The sequence below is a fragment of the Peromyscus leucopus genome, chromosome 7, assembly GCF_004664715.2.
Source record: "Peromyscus leucopus breed LL Stock chromosome 7, UCI_PerLeu_2.1, whole genome shotgun sequence".
Lineage (NCBI taxonomy): Eukaryota > Metazoa > Chordata > Mammalia > Rodentia > Cricetidae > Peromyscus > Peromyscus leucopus.
In genome coordinates, this window is record NC_051069.1 from 108,816,461 (window position 1) to 108,825,613 (window position 9,153).

Here is a 9,153-nt window from a genome sequence, read left to right on the forward strand (position 1 = left end):
TTCCCATCTAGAGGTGATACAGTAAACAAAGATTTCATGTCCAGGTAGGAAAACATGGAGCAGGCATCTTGAGACGGTTGCAATGTTTAGACTTGTGCAATGTGGAAGCCCTCCACATCGCCTTTTTCTGCTGCTAAAGTCAGTTCACAGCACTGTGGTTGTTGTGTGACACTTTCCAACACTCGTGTGGTATTTCTAAATGCGTTCAACTGTGCAAACTTTGAGGAAGTACGGTAGTAGAAGGCTGACCCTTTCAGTGCAGGGCTGGGCAATCATCCACGTGTGGGACCAGATGACGCTGTAGGGGTAATGCTTTACCCAGTGTAAGCCACCTAGCCACATCCCTCGTCTGTACCAGCTGTTCGATCAAAAATGTCTCCAGGCCTGGAGGGCGGGCTCGGGGTACGCACTGCCCTTCCAGACAACTCTTGTTCAGTTAGTAGTACCCAGGGACGGGCAGCTCACAACCACCTGTAACTCCAGTGCCAGGAGACACACTTCCTCTTCTGACCTCTGCAGGCACTGCACAAACATGCACAAAACCACACACACACACACACACACACACACACACACACACACACATGAGCCCACATTCATGCTCACACATGTACACATGCTTGTGTGTGCACACACACTACACCCACACGTGCACACATACACAGAAGTAAGAATGAAATCTTCAGAAGAGTTTCTACATGTGCCTAACCTTCCGCCTGCTGCAGGGAAAGTCACTGTACAGTGAGAATCACTATTCTAACAAACTTACCTCAGAAGCTCACAGCGTTTGTGCCGAATAAACCACAGTTTATTCTTCCAAGCTCGATGACAGGAGAGAATAAAAAAAAAAAGTAATAGTAAAATCAAATCAACCTGTGCCTTGGTCAGAGTCTTGAGTGGGTCTTTAGGAATGAGATACATTCTGCCTCATGGCAACAAATTGATCTGGAGCCAGGCTGCCGGTGTCCTCATTGCTGAATGGTTCTAGGTAGAACTGGCCAAAACAAATTTGCTCAAGTTCTGGAGATGGCTACCACACCAAAGGGCTCTGGGGTCTGATGGAAGGGTGGACCCAGGCAGAGGGACACAGTCCACTCCATCATCTGAGGTCTGATGGAGGGTGGACCCAGGCAGAGGGACATGGTCCACTCCATCATCTGAGGTCTGATGGAGGGTGGACCCAGGCAGAGGGACACAGTCCACTCCATCATCTGAGGTCTGATGGAGGGTGGACCCAGGGAGAGGGACACAGTCCACTCCATCATCTGAGGTCTGATGGAGGGTGGACCCAGGCAGAGGGACATGGTCCACTCCATCATCTGAGGTCTGATGGAGGGTGGACCCAGGCAGAGGGACATGGTCCACTCCATCATCTGAGGTCTGATGGAGGGGTGGACACAGACAGAGGGACATATTCCGCTCCAGCACGTTGTTCTTTCCCCTCCTTGCCCAGTCTTTGTCCTCGAATCTGGTCCCACTAACCTCTCACAGCCCCAGCCTGCTGACTTGATCTTGCAGTGAGGTGTGGGTGGGGCCACCTTCCACAGGCAGCAGCTTTCTCTTCAGGATAGTTCTCTTGTACCCGGTCATGCTCATCTTATCAGGTTCCCCCAGCAAGCTCCGGCAGCCTCTGAGCAGTGCTTCTGGAGGTCTGCCCAAGGACTTGCTCTCTCCTCGTGACTTCCTCTTCTATGGCCTTGCCTCTCAGCTTCCCCTGTGACTGGGCGATATTAAATTTCTATATCTCACGTCCCTTACTCCATAACACTTGCTGTGGCTGAGAGATTGACATTTGATGGCGGTCCTCTCTGCCTCAGCCTACTCCAGGACGAGCATTTCCGAAGCTACTGCTGTCTAAGACATTGTGAGTCATGTCTGTCCCAAGGGAGGACATTTAGGATGTGAATCATCACTCAGAACAGAGGCTGAGCAGACAGGGCCAGCAGTCAACTTCCTTTCTGATTCAATAGGCGGTAATACATTTACCCGATCCTGAGAGAGGGCATGCCTGTTCTAGCAGTCAATTTGTCTGGCTTACAACAGGATAGTAGACTAAGGAGAAAATGAACTCTTTCCAGGCCAAACAAGCGAGGCTTCAGAACCCATGAGCCCCAGATTTAAGACTGGCTTGGATGACGAGTTCGGCAGCATGAGGCTCACCTCCCCCCACCGAAAGTGGCTGGCACCCCCTCTGTCTTAGTTCACCCTCCCCAGCACTGACCAAGAGCAGTGGATTCCTGACAGTTGTTCGTGTAAGAGATGGAAGGAGGCACTGAGCAAGGGGAAGGGAAGAGAGGCAGGGCAGGGCAGTGAGCAAGGGATTGTTATTGAGCAGGTGAGTGTCATGGGTGATTGGAGTTCAGTTCTTGGGGAGCCCTGGGGAGCAGTGTAGAAGATGTGTCTCACTGACACTGCTGATTTTGGGAAGAGTGTTGACTCCTGACATGCACTGTGAACCTGCTCTGCACACAGTAGAAGAGCCGGGCCTCACCCAGATGGAGACCCTGGCAGCAGGAAATGGTCCAGTATGATGTAAGATGCCTGGGGCCCAGGGCAACAGCCTACAGGTACCCGTGCATCTTGTGCTTTCTGGACCCTCAGAGTCTGTGCATGTGGCTCAGGACTAAGGCATCAATCAGATCTTAGAAGAAGAACATTGAAAACTGTACAAATTGTGTCTTGTCTCCAGTCTCCGAGAACGCGACAGTTACCACTGTCTCTGAATCCCCAGTCCTTCATATCGTAGCATTTCTCACTCCTAATCTTGTGGCTACATGTGCACAGTGAAGTGTGTGTTGTATTACTTGCTCAGTTTGTTTATTTCTTATTATTATTCGCTTGGGATCCCCTTCAGATGTAATGGACACACCTCTCTCTTTTTGCTCTTGATCAGAAATGTACCCTGGGCTAGAGAAAAGTGGCCGCTACTGGAAAATGTCATAGAACAACGATGTCTCTGTTTCTTTTGTGATGCTGTTAATAGTATACCTGAGGCTGGGCAACGTATTAAGTAAAGAGATTGCTTGGCTTGTGATGCTACTGGTCAAAAAGTCTAAACAGCACGGGTGCTAGTGTATGGTAGGGGACCCCTGGCTGTGTCACAGCGTGGCAGAAAAGTAAAGGGAAAACAGGCACAAGGAAGGGACCAAGCAGGTGGAGTAGCCTCGGCTACTAGCAACCTGCTGTCCTGGTTAAGTGTTCTAGTCTCATGAGACTGAACCAACTCCCAAGGCATGGCCATTACTCTCCTCCCTCGAGGGGCTTGCCTAGTAAAGGGAGAGTGGCCAGGACATCAGGTCGTTCTGAAGCTCCATCTTGCCCTCTGGCTAAGTGGTCAGCTGCCGCACTGAGATCCCTGATGTCTGTATCTCTCTTGTTATGAACTACTGCACTTCTCCCTCCCTGTCCTGTCCCTGGACGTCTCAGCTCAGGGACTTCTTGAAATGCTGAGCTGAGTTAGTGCCCACTGTTGTGGGAATTTGATCCCTCCTTCAGCTAATGGCATTGGGGTGACAAGCCCTAGGGTGTGGTCTTGTCTGCATACGTGACTGGATAAGAACTGAGGAAGAGTTCTGAGGGTCGCACGCTCTCTCTTGGGTGGTCGGAGCAGGAGTAAAGGTGGAGAAGTGTGGCTTGCAGTTGGTTCCCATGGCCCTTGGGCAGAACGGCAGGACAACAGCTGGATCAGCAGCTGGATCAGCAGCGGTGTCTGCCTTGGTCTGTATCCATGAGTGTGTTATTCCTATTCACCCCTTTATAAATTCATGACCAGACTTTCGTGGGATCTCACTTCAGTCCATTGGAATTGCTCTGGACTCTCCAGCCCCTGGGCCGGAGCTTTGATTCAGGGGTCTGGTGGGCTAAGCTATGATCATCTAGAGCCTTTTCTGAAACATGAGGTACAGAAGTGCCCTACCCATCCTTGCTATCAATGTCAGCACTTAGGAAACATGCATTTCTTATTTGTGGCTTTGTCCATTTATTTCCTTTTTGTGTTTGTTCACTTAAGAATTTTACTTGTTGTACGCATGTGTCTGTCTGTGAGTGTGGACACCTGTGTGGCGCAGCACACGGGAGTCAAGAGACATCTTTCAGGAGTCCGTTCTGCTTGGTCGAAGCCAGTTTGTTTTGCTTTTTATTGTTTGATGAAGGACTATATACACTAGGCCAGGTGGCCCATGAACTCCCGGCTGTCCTCCTGTGTCTACCTTCCATCCAGCTGTGGGAATGTCGAGACTGACAGAGGCTCACAACACATCTGGATTTTCATGTGGGTTTTGGGGATTGAATTCTGAGGCGTGTGCAGCCAGCTCGTTTACCTCCCGAGCCTTCCACTGGGCCATTTGCTCTTTTTTTTTTTTTTTTTTTTTTTTTTTTTTTTTTTTTTTTTTTTTTTTTTTTTTGAGACACAGTCTCATTAGTCAGTCGAAGACTTCCTGGAACTCTGTATTTCAGCTGAATCCCAACTCATGGTCTTCCTGCCGATGCATGTCAAATGCTGCAAATGTGGGCACGCACCACTGCGTCTGGCCTTGCAGAGTTGAGAGAACCAAACCTGGGTCTGCTCTAAATCAATTTCGTGAAGTGTCTTGGGGTTGGGACACGGCACTGACAAACAGGTGCCCAGCTGACTGAGTGGACAGCAAGGGTCAGAACTGCCCCACAGAACAACAGCTCCTGGAGGTTGGCATGTGTGCAATGCCTGGAGGGTTAGTAAAATTACACCAGGACTTGGAAGAATTCATGATTCTATTGACCTGGGGAGGCGACCACGATTTTTATTCCTACCAGGTTCCCAAGTGAGGCTGACGCTGTTTGATGGGGGCTTCAGTTTGAGGTCAGTGATGTAATAGCAAGCCCCACCTTACCTGAAAGTCCGCTGAGTCTCACCCATGGTTCAGTCAGAGCTTACGATCCACAGACTTGGAATCTCTGCAGTAACTGCTTCATCGTACACAAAGTCCATCGTGCCCGACTTCACAGCCACAGCCCGTGTTGTGTGGAAGCTGGCCTGGTGCGCTGCGCAAACTCAGTTCAAATTCCTGCCGGCAAGAAGGAAGATGCTTTAGAGATTACAGAGCTAATTTAGCCTCATTAATCAAGATAATGTTAATTGCTCCAGTCTTCTTAATGAAGGACCACTAATGCGTACAGAAATACTTCATCCAAGACAACTTAGAAGTTACCTCCTCCAGGGCCCATGCTCACAGTGAAGGCTTTTTGGGGGGAATGGACTCAGAGCTGTGTGCACCCTGCCTGGGTGGCCAGGGTGCATGGGAAGGCGGAGCTCTAGCTAAAGGAGACTCCAAGCTAGTGAAAGAAAGCCTCATTTAAATTATCTGTTAAAGTCAAAGATTAGATGTGGATGGGGCACATGTGTGTTAGCCTGTCACCCTGTGCTTGGTAGATGGTAGCATTAGGATGGTGAGGCTAAGGCCAGCCTGGGCTACATAGCAAGACTCTTGTCTCAAAAAAAATTTAGAAGTTAGAGCCAAATAATGCCACATATATGTATATAAAACATGTATATAAAAAAGAATTGTGTCTGCTGTTGTGTGGCCCAGGCTATCTCGCCAGCTGGCTTCCAGGGATTCTCCTAGCGCTCCCTTTCATCTCTCTGTAGGAGTCCTGAGATTATCGATGTGCATCACCACGTCCAGGTGCCACGTGGTTCTGATCTCAGGTCCTCACGTTGTACAGTAAGTACTTTGCTCACTGAGCCGTCTCCCCAATCCCATATCATCTTTATGTCAGGTCAAATGGCTCCATGAGCAGACTGATGGTTAGTTCAGCTTCTCCTGCCACGTGTCTTACCACTGCAGAGGTGAATTTGAAGATTTCAGACACCCAAGTGGATTATACCTTTAGCTTTACTTAAGTATTCCTTTGACCTCCAAGACTGTGGACTCACAGAGGCCTTTCCAGACTCCTGGAAGAGGGGAGAATCAGGACTTTCTGTTTCTGCCCTCCTCTCCCACGCCCCCTTATCCACGTACGTGTCTTTCTGTGGAACAGTGGTCCTGTGTTGGAAGAAGGTTACAAAGCAGAAGGATGCGGTAAGACTAGGCTCTGATTCTGTACTGCTTCCTTCTCCTGTGTCCAAGAACTAAACCAGCATGCCAGGAGAAACTTCAGTAAACTCCCTGTGCAGAGGCTACACCAGGTGTGTCCAGCCTGGGCCTCATGGACTTCCTGCCACCAGGTGTTTATGAATGTGCCCCAACACAATTGTGTGTGTGTGTGTGCGTGTGTGCGTGCGTGTGTGCACACACACCTGTGTGTATTCATATGAGGGCAGGTGACCATAAAGGCTAGAAGAAGGCATCAGATTCCCTGGAGCTGGAGTTACAGGTGGTTGTGATTCACCTGACAATGGTGGTGGGAACTGAACTTGGTTCCCTTCGAGAATAACCGATGCTCTTAACCACTGGGTTATCTGTCCTGTCCTGAGGGCCTCTGTTCGTTTTCTTGGAGCTTGGTTGTGTGGTTCTTGAGTGTGAACTTTTTAGTATTGCTGGACACTCCTGGCCTGAGGTGGACTGCCCTGTCGATGACAGTGGGAGCCCTTCCATTCTGAGGAAGTGTGAAAGGGGAGTGGAACAGGAGCCACACTGCAGAAGAATGTGGGCCTAGCTGATGACCCCAAGGGACACCCTGAGCATGAATGCATTATAGAATTGTACCCCGCATGAGTCATTGATGGCCAGGCCGTCACAGGTGCTCTAGGACTGGTACCCAGCAGGCCCAGGGGCAGCTGTGTTAACACTCAGCAGTTGCTGATTTGGTCCAGTAGAGGGTTCTAGAGAACTCGGAAGAACCAAAGGACCTCTTCCCAGTGTGTCTATGGAACCAGTGCACATGGGCAGTAGTTGATGTTTCCTCCTAGGAAGATCTTTTCTACGGGTTTCCCAGGGCCCTCCCTCTCTGCCAAGCTCTGAAGAACATTACTAAGACCTGGAGCGGTCACCCAGTCAGTAAAGCACAGACCTGAGTTTGACAGCCTGCACCTGTAACCCCAGTTCTGGGGAGGCAGAGACAGGTGGGTCCAGGGACTCACTGGTCAGCCAGCCTAGCTGAGTCCATGAGTTCCAGAGAAAAGTTTTTTGAGAGCCCTGACTCAAAAAACCAGGTGGAGAGCATCCTGGAGAACAATACTCCAGACTGACTTCTGCTGCTACACACATGTGCCCCCATGTGTACTCACATACATGCACATACACACAACATAAAATATATAAACAAAATTTAAAAGGGTGTTATTGGTATATCTTACTGAAAATATCTCTCTGCATTTGGAGACCAAGAGTCCCGACCCATTCCTTTGTGTCTCCAAAGAACAGTACTAGGCACAAGCTGGAACCCTAGGACTGTTGCTAACATGACTCAGGGCTCTCTGTCCCTTCTTTTCACCCCCACTTACTATTCTGTTTTTATTAGTAAATTTTGTTCTTTCACAATTTCATACCCATGCACTATATAGTTTGATTCACCTCCCTCTCACCCCTACTAGCCCACCCCATCTCCCCTACTTATTAGTTTGGGTTTTGTTTAGTGCACTACAGAATTTAGTCAGGGCCATCTGTGTGTTCCTGAGTTTGGAACTGACTGTTGGAGCCTGGGGGATTCACCAGTACATACACAGCTGGATGCTGAGCCTCTCCGGCTCTCAGAATCTGTTGATTAACAACAGGTCGGCAGTATGCAGGAGGCCTGTGGGTCCCTCTCCCTTTGTAGCCAACTCTGAGGAGGGCTGACTTCTGTGCACCCCCACCGCCTGTGAGTTCCTGGTCTCCACGTCTGTGTCCTGCTTAGGAGACTTTTTTCAGCCCCGTTCCCAATCCTGTGGTTTTTACATTATTTCCACCCCCTGTTCTGCAATATCCCTGAGTCCCAAGAGAGTGGTGTAGGTGTCTTGTCCAGGCTTAGCCCTCAACTGACCTCTATTGCTAGCATCCTGTGCAGCCGTGGTCCTTGCCGTGACCTCCATCGCCACACGGAGAGTGTCTCTGTTTAGGACCGCACTGTGGATGCCTTCCGATCTTGTACTTTTGTGCTCGGTCCATCCAGGCTACTTCCAATGGAAAGGCCAACCACCAACACTTTGTAATTTTGATTTCTGGGGCTTGATGGATGTCTGCATGTTGTTCCAATTGTACAGAAATGAAATAAAGACAGATGGCTCCCTCTAAAAAGATGGAAACGCACAAAACCTTTAGTTATTTGCCAGCCCTCTTGGGTCCAAAGAAAGACTCACTTAGTGACTGAAGTGCGAGGAAATCTCTGTCTCTGACAAGAAATAGGGCACAGCTCATCTCTGGGTACGAACAGGCTCATTCAGAGCTCCCATTTCACACAACGGATGCTATTTTGTTATGAGATAGAAGAGCAGAATAGCTGGGGAACAGAAGTCTGATTCAGGAAGCTGGTAGCCTTGAAGTTGACATCACTGCCCTCATCACAGCAGAAGCTAGAAATATTTCCAGCACCTTCCAGAACGCCGCTCTCCAGCTAAACAAAGCCTCTTTCCATTTATAGCCACGTAAAGTTAGCACTGCAATATAACATTCATAAACAAAACCTGACTTGCACAAAATGATGCAATTGTTATTTGAAAGGGGGTGAAGTTGGACCAAGACAGCGGATTAAGTCTTTGGTTTTTCCTAAAATCCCTAAATGTAACCAAACAAAACCAAACCCAGATAAACAAAAGAGGGAAGACAGGGGAAGGACAGAGCCAAAGTGAAGCTGCTGATTTGAGTGAAATACATTGTTTCTGGAATCTTCTGTGCTGTTAGACCCCCGCCACAGCCACTCACATTGTAACCTTCCCCTCCAGGACACGTGACCATGAGAGCGAGGTCATGCACCTAATTCTAGCACCATTTAGAAAGCCTGGTCTTCATGCAAATGCTGTTTCCTTGGGCCAAAGAAGAATCTTCTTGCCCTGTGACATCGATGAAGAACACTAGCAGCAGCGCAGTGGCGGCGGCGGCGGCGGCGGCGGCGGCGGCGGCGGCGACGGCGGCCGCAGTGAGAACCCAGCACTGCTTTGTCTGGGACCTCATTCTATCTGGGCCGTCTTTCTGCAGGGGCCGCACACGCTGGGAACCAATCTTTCCCCCAGGGTTAGTTCTTCCTGGACATCTTCTTACT